The 16,231-nt window shown below is 37.8% G+C and overlaps 1 protein-coding gene across 1 annotated transcript in view; it reads right to left on the bottom strand.

The window, feature by feature from the left end:
- PRKAR2A (protein kinase cAMP-dependent type II regulatory subunit alpha) overlaps positions 1-16,231 on the bottom strand; it is a 66,227-nt gene that overhangs the window by 24,762 nt on the left and 25,234 nt on the right. The gene's annotated exons all lie outside the window — the stretch shown is intronic.

Raw genomic sequence — 16,231 nt, 5'->3', positions numbered from 1 at the left:
TTTTTCAATACAGAGAAATCACATTTACACAGAAATTAACCTGGGCAATGAACAATCAGCTTGAACATAGTATATTCTATGACAAAAAATAACATTTAGGCCCCTCCTCCATATGCTCCTATATTTTACTACATTTAAATCAAAGGAATTTCAAGTTGTGATATAAAAACAACTTTTAAAAAATACATGAAGTGATTTTTTTTTAAAAAACGATAAGAACATTTGTGGAAACCATACACTGTAGTGCATAGGAACAAGGCTCTGCCAAACGTGTCATTATAACTACAGGATCAATTGTAAGAGAGGCAATGATAATGGTGAGCTTCTAAAATTTCAAACCATTTTTGTTCGGTTTCAGTACTTCAGAAAAGGCTTATCTTCACTTATCTTAACAGTTATGCTGTTACGCAATTTTACAATATTAAACACAGACACCTTTGGCTGCCAAAAGCCTAAACGTCTCTAGCTCAGAGTTTCTTATTAATTCATGGACATTTGCAGTTCTTAGATGTCAAAGGAAACTTTACATCCTAACTAGCTGTACAGATAGTCAGAGAAAGCGAGAGTCATGTTTTCATCTAGTTCTGCTCTTACTTTAATAAGGGTGGTCTCACTTCTGAGGCTATATGCTACTTGTAAAATTTTACAAGGAAAACACAGACAAGCGTTTTTCTTTGTACTTTATCCAGCATCCTGACAATACTGAAGACTTGGCAGAATGCCCAGGAGCTTGCTGCAATGACATCGAACTGCTGAATGGACTTAGAAAGTATAAATAAAAATAAGCAGATTTAAAAAAAAAAAATTATTTAGAAGGCCTAGAATTCAGCAACTTGCAAATAATTTGAAAACGCATACAGGACTATTGACCTTCTCATCATGCTTTCAAAAGGACCATAAAAATGCAGAAGCTCAGCATAATTTGCTAGGAAAGATTTGCTTTTTTTTTCCCTGCCTAAAAGGTACAGATCTTTCCTAGTAAATTGGATTTTAATTCCTTTTTTTCCTGGAGAGGTTGAAGAGACTGGAATACAACACAAGCATTCCATTTATCAAACCACAATGTAAAAACCCAATCATGTAATCATTAGGTGTTTAAAGAGTAGTTATTGCTCATACAACAAACCCAGTGTCGCAGTGGCTCTTCTGCTCTGCACCATTTAACAATACAGAAACAGTATATTAACAGTGCACCTGCAACAAACACATGCTTTTAGTTTAAGAGTGGTCCATCCACATTTAGGGCAGATACTTTGCAAAGGATAAACAGAATTCTTCCCCAGCTGAAAAAAAAGTATAGTCCACCACACAGTCCAAAGGCAACTGTATTATGGAAAGGTAGATGCCTACAAAGCTGCAGAACTCAGCCTGATAGGCAAAGATCCACTTAACATGCAATACAAAGGCACTAACGAAGAGAACATTATTAGTATTTTCGTGTGAACCTTTCCTCCTCCTTTCATTTTACAGTAAGGATCAAAGTCTATTGTGAAAGCTTTGGATTTTCTAATAAGGAACATTTCCTTAGAAGAAAGGCTCCTTGGTTTAAACAGTATGGTGAAACCAGAGATTAAAAGTATCGTTATTCTTTACAACCAGCATATCTTACCAGTAACTAGAGTTCAATTCTTTATTATGTACTATAGCACGTACTATAAATGCACTTACGTACGTTTCTGACAGTACCTGGCATATAAGCACACTCAAGCTGTGTATCTATGAATTCAGAGATCACTGTACTTCATTATATCGTTCTATCATTTAAATTCTCAATATTAAGCTGCAAATTAGATTTTGTTCCCGCCTCAACTGCAGGGAAGCTATTGCTAAGAATATGCTTTGGAATTGAGGAAATTCTCTTCAATATTTCCTTGGGAAAACAAGTTTAATTACTATAGCTAAGACATTATTAGCGCAAAACCTTATCTTAAAACACGCAGCAAAACAACACAGTTCTCTGCAACTTCAGCATCAAAAGGCTTTGGTTGGGATTTGTACATGTAAGTCTCCCCTATTTAATCTTACCCAGTAAGGGCGAAAACAGCTTCATAAAGACTGCTGAGGATACAGACCAGGACTTAGGGCCCTTCCCTTACATATGGAAATCACTTCTGTAGCACCCGTGAATGGGCACCACAGAAATACAACAAAAATCTGGCAAAAATACCACTTCTTCCCACGATGCCACATAGAAAGCCTTCCCATTATACTTTTTGTTCTTCAACCTCCTGCTGGGATTTCTTTTTTCAAGTAGAAGTGGTAGGGCAGACATTTTGGACTTCAACTGGCAGCTCTGATTGACAGGACTTTATTTACTTGCAGGCAGAGCTGTAACACTTAATGTAACATATCTGTTGTGGGATGGTTAAAAAAAAAAAAGCGGAGAGAGACAAAAGTGATTAATTCTGACCTCAAGCTTAAATTTAATATTGTGATATGCTGGAGAGCCCACAGAAGCTCTTCAGCCTACTCATAACAACCAACAGCATTTTCCAAATATTTTAAAACATGACTAATGCAAAGAAAAGGTGAACGTTACGTCAACACCATCTTGTTGTTTATGTCACAATACATCCAATTTCTCTTTCCACTATTTTTAATTGGCAAATTACTTGTGGAATGTGGTAAATTACTGGTGAACATATTACCTGTCAAGATCTGTGTGTCAGTCTTACCTTCAATATGTTTCATGTTATCTCTGCTCAAACAGTGTTGCTTCTCTATTCTTCTGACTGAGAAGACGCCCTGTAACCACCCTAAACTCTGCAGAGCCCTGTCAGAAATCCATGGAAGTTAATTTCAGGACTCTGAAGGTTAGTCATTTGCATGTTACCGTACAGCCGGTACCAATGAAAAACCATTTGATCTTCCATCTTGATGGGGTGAAAACATACTTGTCCCACTATTTTATACATGACTGAATTCACATGTTAACAATTTCCATGCTCCAATAAAACAGGTATTCCAAGGCAAGCTTATTCTTACAGGATTATCCTGAAGAAATGTGTTGGTAGCATCTTCTCAGACTCATTGGAATAGCGGTTGGAAGGGATCTCTCTGAAGGTCATCCAGTCCAGCCTGCTCCTTAAAGGGGAGCTATTTGCAATGCTAGATTAGGGCTGACCTGGAAACTCCCTGGGCGAAGATTGCACATCTCACTGGCTAACCTGCTCCACCGCTGCACTCTCTGCCAGAGAAGAAGTTTTTCTTAAAGTGCAACCTAAAGCTCACAAATATCTTGATATAATTTGAAGTGACTTCTGAAATCACACCTTCCCTATGTGAGATTTTCAGCCCAACTCTGCCCTCGAGCAAACATTAAGCATGAATGCATCAGTGAAAGTTATGTACAAGTGTGACACACACCCCAATTATGTATTTCCAATACTACAGCTATATCAGCATATATCACGCAGACCAAGCTTCCTTCCAAATCTACCCACATAGTTCAAATAGCTTTGGAACATAAAAAACAGTTTTCAATTTTAAGAAGCTTTAAGATCAAAAGAAACTCAGGCTTTTATCCTACCATCTACATTTAGCCTCTCTTAGGTTCTGCAGCTTCTACAGCTAGTTTAGCTTTCTCCTCACACGGCACCTTCTTTGGCTTTCAAGCACAGGCACATCTGTTAACACTTCTGAAGGCTCAGAAATGATACAACTCGATCGCTGCTTTGTTATGCAGGTGACAGCATCTGAAAGCAACAAAGATCCTTCTAGCTGTAGCAATGACATCAGCAGTGGATGGGTGAGGGTGAAGCAAGCGGTGGGGAGAGAATGAGAAGTAGGAAGAAAAGTTTGCCAGTACAAATACCACCTTTGTTTATGCAAGTTTTAATCCTTCCCAAGATAATATTGTTTTGCAGAATAGGTGTTTTGTCAAGATCAAAGTCCTTCAACTCCATGCAAACCTGCATAATAGCTCAGCCTTTAGCTCCCCTAAGCAAATAGAGCCTTTGTGAGAAATGCATACCATCCCGGGTGTTGAGACAGCACTGTTACTTTTTTTCAAAATAGTAGCCAAGAGGCTGAGGCCTGAAGACCTTTAGACACACACAAGAGGAGGAAAGATTTTCATATCAGACATGAAAATTCTACATTCTGTGTCAGGCAAATGCTTTGTTGATACTTCTGCTGTTATCGGAAGAAGTAGCAAAGACATGATCTCTCATATTCTCTTTGCAATTCTGGATAGCACTTCCTGTACTTGGGAGTGAGCTCCTATTCACTCGTCTTTAGTTACAAGGATGCATTACCTCCAGTTGACCCTATGAGACCCATTAATGAAAATCCACACAGAACAGTACATGCAGAACAACTTTTCCAGTCATTTATTCAGATCAGTAATCTCGCACTACGCTTAAGGCTACATTCTTTGCATTTGAGCTTGCCAAAGCTTCATTTTGTCAGTCTGTCTCTCAAGGGACAGATGCGGAGCCTCTTCTGGGAGCTCTATGCCAGCTGGAAAGGTGACCACTTCCAGTGGCTTGTCATTCCCTCCTTGACAGCTGAGTTGCTAAAGCAGGCGCTTCCAAAACGATGTAGTCGAGAGGAACTTAGGAAGCCTGAACAGAGCTCATAGATAGGTCTTTGCTGGCACAGCTCAACGTTATTTTCTACACTTGGGAAACAACTTCAAGTTTCCTCTCACTTGTGCATCTCACCATATCAAAGCAGATGAGAGATTCATACCTCGATCCAGCAAGTGGGAAACAGAACCTGCACCCATTTGCACCACCTGAACAATTTTCACATTTATGACAGTTAGAATGAAAAGCAACACTGAAACCTGAAAAACAGTTCAGCCATCTGCAGGAAAATCAGCTGTTTCAGCCTTCAATTCACTAATGAGAACTGACTGAAATCAAACATAAATTTTTAGTTAAAAATAACATCATTGCACCAGCCCAAAACTCAGATCTCAGTCATAAAAGACTGGTCCTGTCCTTTTACTTTATGTGCCACATGACAATCCCCATACGCAGGAGTACCCACAGCAGTGCCACCTCATCACTTCATTCTTAATTCTCAAAGAGGCATAACTGAGACACGACTTACAATGACTGGGACTTGAGCAAACAACACCCCCTCAAATCTTTGTCAAATACCAGCGCAGAATATTCAAACACACAACCACTTGCATGGCCATATATGCCAAATCAAGTGTATGATTCTTCAGTTAGGAAATATTTAGAAATAATGAATTTAGGTGGCAAAGGAAAAGAATGGATTTCCAGTTCTGGAAACAGCTTCAAATTTAATTTAAAGTTATAAGGAAATCAAAAGAAAATCAACTCGGTTCTTCACAAGCAGAGTTATTCTGCGTTACGGATTAACTACGAAGACACAAAGTCACTCAGTATGGCTGTGCCAAACCAGCTCAGTCCAGCAGGGATCACAGGCTCAGGCGCAGCTCCGCACGTGGCCCCAAAGCCCGCTCAGGTTGGAAAGCTGCACAGATCATTTTGTCAGGCAAAGCAGCCCGTGAGACAGCGATGAGCCTGTAAGGCCCCACAGTCCTGCACTGTCTCACCCAGCTCTGTCAGCGTTGCCTCTCTGTGCTGTTGTACATGCACAGTAACAGGTAATTTAGGGGCAGAAAGGTGAAAATGAGCACCTGGCTTACCCAAAGCTTTGCTACACCCCTAATTCAACTTGAAAATGCCCATCCCTTATGTGGACATTATTGATATTTCTCAAGGACCACTACTTTAACAGACCAGTAAAACTGAGGTGACAGGCAAAGCCTGAAAGGACCCGCTCTAGTTCACAGCTACCCCAAGGCACAATTCTGGACAGACGTTTTTGCCCAGGGAGGTCGAGGTCAGAGCATTGCAATGGTTTAAGAGAACTGGATGACGTATTACAGTGCTTGCCATCCTTGCCTTTAGAAACCTTTGACAGCCATTCCCTCAGTATGATTACGTACTTTCCAGTAGTATTATTACCTAAATCAGACTTATCCAGCTTGTTTTCTTACTAACATATCAAGACAGAAATGTAACAGTTCCAATGACGATGGCTTGTGATAAAACTGTGATGCCAGCGTCACACACTCCTTCATGCTACATTTCAGTCATGAGTTCAGAACAGACTGCATAATCAATTATGAATGCCACCTTTTATGATAATGTGTTTTTTTTCTTTGCAGGAAATCCTACTCTACATCTACAGACATCTTTTTTCCCAAGATACATACGTACAGGCAATATAATAAGCCCTTTAAAATTATGACAATTGGTTGACCACTATTTCCGTATGTACCTTTGTTTTACATACTGAGTGCATTTTTCAAATATTTTTACTAAATTCATACAGATTAATAAAAATCTGTGTTTAAGTGTTTATCTACAACAGGTAGAGAGCAAAACAATTCAGACAATGCATTACAGCAGAACAGCCATTAAAATCATACAGCCACAAATTAACATTTTTTTCCACTACAGGAAGATTTGGTGAAGTATTTAAAATTACATTTCCCTAGGGGCAAATGAGAACTTTCATGATGAAAGACCTAGAATAATAAACGGAAAGTAAATAATCACAGTCTCTTTTAGATTTATGTCATTACGTACGTATAATGAAAGCATTACACGCAAACAGTACCGCTTCAACTAGATTTTAAACACAAACATAAACCACTTTTAACTTATGACACAATGCATTCCTACTTAATTATTATTTCTAGGTAGGCTTTGTTCAGGGTTTGGTTTTTTGTTTTGCTTAACTCCTTCTGCAACATACAGTATCTACAATTTACAGAGGACTTATCACAAAAGCACTCTGTGGATAAAATATAGCACTCTGCAAGTAGCCTCTCTCCTGTACAGCTGGAGAAACCAAGCGATAAGATTATCTGATTTCACAGAAATAATCTGCTAACTATGCCACAACTAGGGCTCCTCAACTTTTGGCTTCCATGTCTCTATTCATAACAGTGGAGCCCAGTATCCCATCAGACACTAGTGTGCTCTGGACCTTGCAGTAAGAGGTGAGTCTGCATGAAAAATAAAAACAGCAAAAAGCTTTCCATCATGGTAGAGGACGAGTTAAAAATAAGGAAGTTTTCCATTCTGCAGTATCCAAAAAGTTCACAGCTCTGACATAGTAACAACTAAACCCAAAATGTTGTCCATTTGATCTTAAACAGTAATTTACAATTTGCTACTTTGTTTCCAACTCCCTTTACTACATTTAAACAAAAATCTGAGAACAGCAGCAGGGTATTGTAGAGTTACACATTATTATTCCCTGTGGTGCAGCCTGAGAAATTCAAATGAAGCAAGCTTTATTCCTGCAAGTTAAGAAATCAGAAGACTGAAATGGATAAACATGCTGCTGACCTTGTTCAAGCCTTCTAAGAGAGCCTTACCGATGAGATAGTCATCCATAAAAAAGGTCTCCTGGAAAACATGATGCTACTACTATTTCAGAGCACCCAGCTTCACAATTGTAGAAGTAAGCCTTCTGCTTTAATGATCTTCCACGTTAGCCCATCCCATAAATCTTACCACATTTCTAAATGGTTATATAACCAATGCAGATAAAACCACAAATTAAGCACCAAAAATGTTTACGTGCCTGATAAACACGGTGATACTTCATCTCAGATAAAAACAGCATGGAGAATGTTCATTTTACATTCAGTTTATGTCAAAACACCACAAGTTCCAAGAAATGGCTCAAATATATACCTTCCAAAAAAAAAAGGGGCATGTATCTTACACGCTTTTAGTTGCAACAAGTAGATAGGAAAGATATTCTAGCTGAGGAATAAAACAGAAAAAGTGTTTTTCCAATCCAGAAATAAGAAATTCTATATCAGTTTCCAGACCAAGGCATTTTTAGTTTTTGTACTTGCAATTCTGACACGTGACTTGCTAAACCTGCAACAAGGCACACAGTATTTTAGAAGAACCACCAGCATCTTGGGAAAAGCGCACTGAAGCACTTGTCTGTTAGAGCAAAGCAAGTATTTAGCAACAAAAATTACGCACATCTGATATATCGTGACAAAGAATGAAGGATCTCAAAGTGTTAGAAGACATTTCTGAAATTAATGGTTCAGCAACTTAGACAGGATTTTTAAAGATTTCTAGAGAATGTTCAAATAGATTAAAAATCACACTGCCCCTAATGGAACAAGTATTGCTGATTTACCTGGAGCGACAGTGAACAATATAAAACCAGCATGGGTCTGACACAAAGGACTGTGTGCAGAGTAATGGTGTGGAAGCCCCCAGGTCCCCGTGCTTTGAAACAACTGCTTCTCGTCCTGGCAGGCAGGCAAAGCAGGGCATGCGGAAACCTACTGTCCAATCCCTCGAAGAAAAACCCAGCAGCTACCCCCACTTCTGTGCAGCTACTGAGCAACTCAGATGCCCTGGTGATTGCTAGTAACGGGGAAGGCATAACTATTTGACTTGATGCAACTCGTCTTCAGGATGAGCCAGCTCTCAGCTTTAGTGGCTCACTGAACAACTGGATTTCATTACAGGAAATACATGGTTGTAGTCTGGCACAAGACTAATATTAGGCAGAACTTCATTGATTAGAAGTTGCGTGCTTTATTTATGACCACTTAGTTCTGTGTTTTTCTGTTACAGAAGATTAGTAAGTTTAAGAAGGTTACGCTCCCTCCTATGCCAAATTTTGGAGACATGGGAAAAACATACATTCACACACGCTCGTCAGAATCAGGTAAGTGCTTCAGGCAGCCAAGCACCCATGTACAAGCCATCTCCCAAGGTCAAGCCTTGATTTAAGTATCTCTTTAAACAAGAGCACTACAAAAGTGCTTACAGCAGTTCCTAACTGAGATTGCTTTAAACCCATTATATTCCCTGTAGCTAGTTTTGCATTATTTGGAGTACTAAAGCTTTGCATTATTTGGAGTACAAAGTCTCACCAAGGTGTTCTAGTGTTAAAAATGACTGAAGTTTCTGAAAATACCTGGGATATCCTTTCATATTTAAATCAGGTATGTTAAAACTTTTCTGTTCTACCTAGACTGTTCAATCCATTTCACATTTAATCTGACTTACAGCAACCTAAACTTGCCATGACTGTATTAATCAGTATAAGAGCATAACATCTATGACTTTGTCTAAAACTTTATATCAAAAAAGGGATAAAGTGCTGCCTTATTCATTCACAAGAGAAACGCAAAGTACACCTAACTCCTGAGGTCACTCCGAATACATACACCACAGCACCACGTTTTGCACCAAGTATAAAACTGCCTTTTTAGCCTGTATCGTGACACGCATTTTGAGATTTCCTCCGGTGTGTTTGCTTTCAGTTTCTTGTGCACAGCAAACCATGTGGGAATATTTTCATTTGGGCTTTAATTCATATGTTAAAAACAGATTGTGTTCAAAAGAAAAGAGGGAAAAAAAAAAAAGCAATTCTCCTCTTTTCCATCTCACCTCAAAAAAATAAAATCAAATTCCAACCCATCAAAAAGTGAGAGAATGAAATTTTATTTAAAAATCATCTGAAGGCTGATATTTTCAGAAGTATTTATGTATCTAAATATATGGACTAGCATTTATGTAGGCTTTTTAAATATCTTTAATGTAAAAGAATTAATGAAAGTTAATCACTTGCATCTTTTGCCACCTGAATCCTTTTGAAAAACTGGTCCTTACTTCATTAATTGCTTAATAAATGTGCATAGCTATACCTTATTCTCCCAATTAATAAGGACTAATTTGAGTTAAAATATTTGACTTCAGGTGAACAACTTTTAATCATTCTGTAACACTATAAAGCATGAACAATTATTTAGAAAGAATAAACTAAAAAAAAAAAAAAAAAAGAGAAAAACTGAATGAATTCTACTCCACTGTAGCACTTATATTCACTTATATTTGCATTGAGTAGATTGCATCAGATTTTGTCTGACCAGGTATTGTACTGACTTAAGTTTCAAATAAGGATCTTATTGCGTGTTGTGTTTCTCTTTCTGTGATAAAAAAAGATATAGCGATTACAAGTAGAATTATTCACAACAGTGTAAAATTCAAGTAATCGTGAAGTCACGACTGTTAATTCCCAAAAATAAGCTTTTCATTATTCACTGAATGCCAACTACATGCTGAGAATTTTTAAATACGTCCCAATATTGCAAACAGAGAAAACAAGCTTTTTTTGTTTAACGAATAATGATTCAGGCACTTTCTTAGAGGAGAACACCCACACAATTTATCACCACTTTCATCTGTCATCCCACACGCTTGGCTTTTGCTCATACCAACATTTTTCAAAATGAATTATTTTCACTCTAGTTATGATATCAGTTTTGCCATCATTAGGGCTAGCAAAAAACGATAGAAGCATCAGGTTGTTGAAATAGGAAAGCTGTTCGTGCCATTCGTAAAAGTGTGAATTCTTGAACTCAAAAGCCTAGTACAATTTATCATCTGCCTCAAAACCTTTCAGCAGAAGTTATTATGCCATCAGTTTTGTAAGATGGTGAATGATCAATATAGAAATTAATTAAATGGCTGCAAGAGAAGAAACCAGGTCATGATTTTCAAGTCATCCTCTGATCATCAGTTAGTCTGGTAAGCAGACAGCAAAGAGAATGGCACAGAGAAAGTAGTCACTCAGTCTTCCTCCCTTGGTGATTTCAAGTGATGAGATTTTATCACTGAAGTAGTAGATCGTATCCTGCAAGAGAAAATACTCAAAACAACCTCCCAAAAAAAGCGTTGTCTCTTGCTTCATTGCTACTATTTAGATGTCCTAATTTAACAGGATCCCAAAACGGTATTCTCTACCAAATACTAACATGCTGCATAGCAATAATTAATACAAAAGTTTTCTTTAAAAATTATTTTTTAAAGCTGTCATTTTAAAAGGCTAAAAGCTACTAAAAAGATTTTACTATGCATAATATTATCATATCTTGACATCTCAGCTTGCTAGGGTGTGAAGAAAATGCTGTATCTCACTAGAAAGCCCAGAGAGATATCAGACTTCAACGTATCTACTTTTTGAGATGATTGCTCATCTTTGGTAGGAGCCAGAAGAATTAAGCGTTGAAGGTAAAGAGCTCTCCATTGTCAAAACGGAGAAACACCAGTGAGTTTGAAGAACCAAAGGTCATACAGGCCTCTCATGGAAGTTCATCTCATGAGGAAAGAAAAAGCCAGGAACTGTCAGAGGACATCAGTTTAAACATTATTCAAATACTAAATTCTATACCTACACCCTCTAAAAATAGCATGTTAAAATGTTACATGAAGATGGGGGAAAAAAAACCAAAACATACTGTCATATCAGATTTCCTAGACAGAAGAGAAACATCAAAAATACTGATTCCAAACCCAACAATGTTAATGTTTGCTATACACAGGAAAACAAGATTCAGTAACATTTGAACAAAATTATTCTCTACATATGCAAACATTTATCCAGCAATCATATCTTAGGAGAGGGCTTAGCACCTGATTCCAGGGACATCAGATTTGATCCTTCTCACTTCATTGAGTCTCTGCTGAAAGCTGCCCCACCAAAGGGACTAACTGAAGCAAGTCTTGTTCACTTGATTACTTTTTATATTAACATGAAAATAGTCACAGATCTTGACAGCCATGTTACTTTGCTGATATAAAAATACTAGGAAAATAACTGTCCTAGCTTCCCTAGATTATATAACTCAATTATTCTGCTTATATAGTTGTTGAATGTGAAAGCTGTAATCTCATTCCTATCCCACAGAGGCCAAAAGAAGATTGAGGAGGGAGTACAGGCATATGCAAGAGAGAAATTATACCAGGTCACTCAGATAAACAAAAATAATTGGAGAAAATAGATGAAAACCTTCTGTCACATGTGTATGGTATGGGTGTCATATTTTGTCAGATTTTTTTCTACCCTATGAAGAAGCCAGCAAGTCTGCTGGAGAGTGGGTGTTCTGTGGAATGAATCAACGGTGTCTAGAAATGGCAATATAGAAATCTAGCAGAAAACTTTACTTTTCTGAAACATGTTAAAACTAAAAGAGGAGAAACTATGCCCAAGTGAGACTGTAGTAGGCGTCACACTCTTCATTCTAAAACCACAATTAACTTTCATTCATATACTGCCAGAAGCAAAATTCTCCTCAAAGTTATGTATCAATTGTTAATAGTTGGACAAATATCAATGCTCTCTTCTCTCTGGTTTTGAAATAGCTTTGATACTATTACTTGAGAAAGGCGGTATCACTGATTTCTCCCACCTCCCCTCACCCTGTAGTCACTAACCAACGGCTGAGGTACTCACTGGTATTCTCTGCAGTCTCTTTCACTACAGAAAAGGAAGTGACGAACAAAAAGTTTGTCAGGAGCCCCCATACTTGGAGGGAGATCAAGAAACGTAACCAAACAAGTATGAATTCCAACACAGTCCAACTCTTGGGAGGAAGGAATCTGTATGGTTTTCAGACCACCCAACCCAAGCCTGGGCAGACTGAGTCAGTCAGCAAGCCACGTAACATGAGTTACTCACACCAGCAGAATGCTCAGACATTGCTAATTCACTTAAAGCAGCAGCAAGATGAAGATGACTGTTCTATTGGGTAATCAGCACTGAAATTGCCCATGGCACCACAGTCTATGGCATCCTATAGCTAGGAGACTTCAAAATTAGTGCGGTGAGGTTTTTTTTTCTTTTTTATTTCTACATAGGGATAGCTTATGATTTTGCAAACAGAGGATTATTTTAGTCAAGTCAGCCACCACCTTATATACAAATTAGAACTGACCAACACAATGCTTGGGGTTTGTGTACACGTCATGGAACCTCAACACGTTACATGGCCAAACATGCCACACACAGATAAACTATTTATTAAATTTCTAGGGCAACATCAAGCTCTTGTTTCTCTTTCTCTCTCCCGGCATTTCCTGGAAAAGGCTGTTTCTCGTCATGAGAACACTACTTTACCACTCTGCACGTCTATAAATAATTCCATGAACATGATTAGATAAGTCTCCCTTTTCCAGGATGACCCTCCCGCAGAGTCTATGGCGTTTCTCACTATCCCACCCACGGACCCCTGCTTTGCTGGCTGAATCTCTGACCGACACACAAAGCCATGTTTCTCTGGTCAAGAAGCAAATGGGATTCCCTGCAGAGCCTTTATGGCTGTCGAACCGCTTGGAAGAGTTTAATGCCAACACTATCGCTCCCCCTCAGGGAACACACCAGAATAAGTAGCAAATGTTGCAGAAATGGGAAGCACAAGTGAGCAGAATGAACCCCTGTGTTCTCAGTACTACAGGGTGAGAAAGAAGAAGTAGTATATGAGAATGTGCTACTATCACTTATGGGATATGAAAGCAGTATTATCACGTTTGGTCAATGATTTGAGAAATGTAGAAATAAAATTCATTCTTCTGGACAAAAAGAATACAAATAATATACATTTTAATGTGCAAGGTCAGCTTGACCTTTCTAATAGATTACCATTTGTCAAGCAGTTTTCTTAAATCTGGATTTCTTGGAGTATTTTACTGAGGTAGTGCATAAGATAGAAGTAAACTAATTTGCTCAACATTTTTAAAAAGCACAAAAATAAACTTCCTGACCAATTCTTGCCATGTGTCAGAAAACTCACATTTTGAGTAAGTCTTAAAGAATGACAGCTATTGTATTTACAATCATTAAAGTAATATTTGCCAGTAGAGTCAAAAGCCCCAGGTTTAGATGTTTCCTAACTAAAAATAAACACCTAAATGAAAATTCAGTAATCGTTACAACAGTTTTCTTCTATGGGTTTACATATCCTTAGAATTTGCATTATTGCACCAAGGGACGATCATCCTGTTATCTTTAGGCAGCTAATCACAACCGACCGGGAGTAAACGCTCCCAATTTAACATTGAGGACATTAATAAAGCAGTTTAAAAGAGATTCTGTAACTGCTATGTGTAAGAGAGGGGCATAAACAATTGTTAGTCTCCAAGAACATACATCTAGTTGAATCATTTACCAGAACGATTATTAGCCTGTCCAAAACTGTATGTATAATGTAGACAATTACTTTATTATCTTTTCCTTTAATTAGAATTACATTTTTTCTAACTTTCATTCTTGACCTACTGAACAATAAGAGCAATGCCATAATTCCCTAGACAGCCGAACTCTTAGAAGAAAAATTCTTCCTTGAATTTTAAGCCTTTTCTTCAATATGTCCAATATTAGTTTCTAAATTCTTCTCCTATGTTGTTCTTCCAGAGTACTGTAAATCTACAATTTTGCACATGTAAATCTCGATACCAGCAAACAATTCAGCTCTGCTCTTTACCCCCCTCACAAACGTACACTGCACTGGAAACATGACAACAGCCGGTAGGACTGACAAGGTTCAACATGGACTGGCAGAAAGTTCTTCTGAACAGAAGACCAGAAAAGAATACCTTAAATGCAATTACAAAAAAAATGTGTGTCAGCTTTTTTTCTTCATGGTTTGTTCTGCTTTACCTAATTAGTTAAACACAGATACATTTAGATACCACGCTGAGTAATCCATAATGCAATGTTGGTTTGTTTTATAAAGAAAAAAGAAATGCTATGAAAATTGCAGAATGAAAAGTTTCTTAAAACCTAACACATCTAACAAGGAAATCAAATCAAATTCAGAGCACCAAAACCAACAAATCGGTCGTTCATTTTATGCAAGGGATTATAAAATGTGGTTGCCTATGATAGCAGGGGGCTGAGTTCAGCAACCTAGGAGAACCCTGCCAGTCTCGTTCCTATTTCAGTAATTTCTTGACAGACACAGCAGGTATGGAGTGCAAAAAAACCCCAACCGAACAGCTCTCCACCCACCCCAAACCAGCAGGTTTCTGTACTTTTCCTGCCAAGAGAAGGAAAATGGGGTCTCCTTGTATATGCATGGGTACTGTTTGCATCTCTTCCGCATTTTAACAAATCCCACACTGATCATGACCTGTATAATGTATATCTGGAACGTGGAGAAAAAATATTTTTTTTAATTGTGAAAAGTATTTAACACACAGTAGTAAAACATACATATTTATTAATGTTTGTCTCCATGAGAATTCTAACATGTACTGTAAACTGAATTATTCTAGCTGTTCTTGGAGCAGCAGAGTTATTAAGCATCTAAACAGTCCTCCTTAATCTAATTGCATAAATTAGCAAATTCAATTTTACATTTGCTGTTTAGTTGTTCACATTAACCTTTAGACCCCTTCAACGAAGGAACCTGTTTTTTAGCTAAGAGTAGCTCAGTACTATGAGAGCACCAATATTATATTTCAGCCTCAAAGATTCAAAAAGATTACAACTACCCTCTGATTAAGGCTCAATTTTTTAACTTTGGGAATAATTCAGCCTTTATTTAAATCTAAATCTGAGATGTATTCACTTCTCATTTGTAACATCTTACTCCATCAGCAGGTTCCAGGATGGATTAGTTTAATTAGCAGAGAAATGCATACCCTACAAAGTATGACTGCCAATATTTACTATCAGAGTATCAAACTCCATCATTCAAGATACAGTTTTGTCTTGCCTAAATTTCTCATGTAATAATATATCAAAAGTACCACCACATCAATTTTTAAGAGTTACAAAGTTCTCGTTATACTCACAATTATTTATATGTAATAGCATAAACATACAGCCATACCCTTAATCATACCCAAGCAACTGAACTGCATGAGTACAAGGACGTTTTGCTCATAAAATTAAACATGTATTTGTCTCATATATATTTATATACCATATATATATATTACCCACAATGCCCCACCATATTAGGAAGAAATTCTTTGCTGTGAGGGTGGTGAGACACTGGCCCAGGTTGCCCAGAGAAGCTGTGGCTGCCCCCTCCCTGGCAGTGTTCAAGGCCAGGTTGGATGAGGCTTTGAGCAACCTGGTCTAGAGGAAAGGTGTCCCTGCCTGTGGCAGGGGGGTTGGAACTAGATGGTCTTTAAGGTCCCTTCCAACCCAAACCATTCTATGATTCTATAACTATCATACCAAAGAACGTGTCAGATAACACACACAAGTTACAAACTGAGTAGACTTGAACTGAAAACTAGAGAAAACACTGAATACTCATTTTTACAAAGACATTTTTCAAATCAGAACCATAACAACTCTCTAGACCAGCTAAATGTTACAATTAAATATTCGAAGTAAAAAAAAAAAGTAACATATGCAAAGTAATCCACACTGCACTTCGAATGAAAAAACAATACAATAC

This window comes from Nyctibius grandis, chromosome 10 (genome assembly GCF_013368605.1).
Source record: "Nyctibius grandis isolate bNycGra1 chromosome 10, bNycGra1.pri, whole genome shotgun sequence".
Lineage (NCBI taxonomy): Eukaryota > Metazoa > Chordata > Aves > Nyctibiiformes > Nyctibiidae > Nyctibius > Nyctibius grandis.
This window is presented reverse-complemented; position numbering and strand designations above follow the sequence as displayed.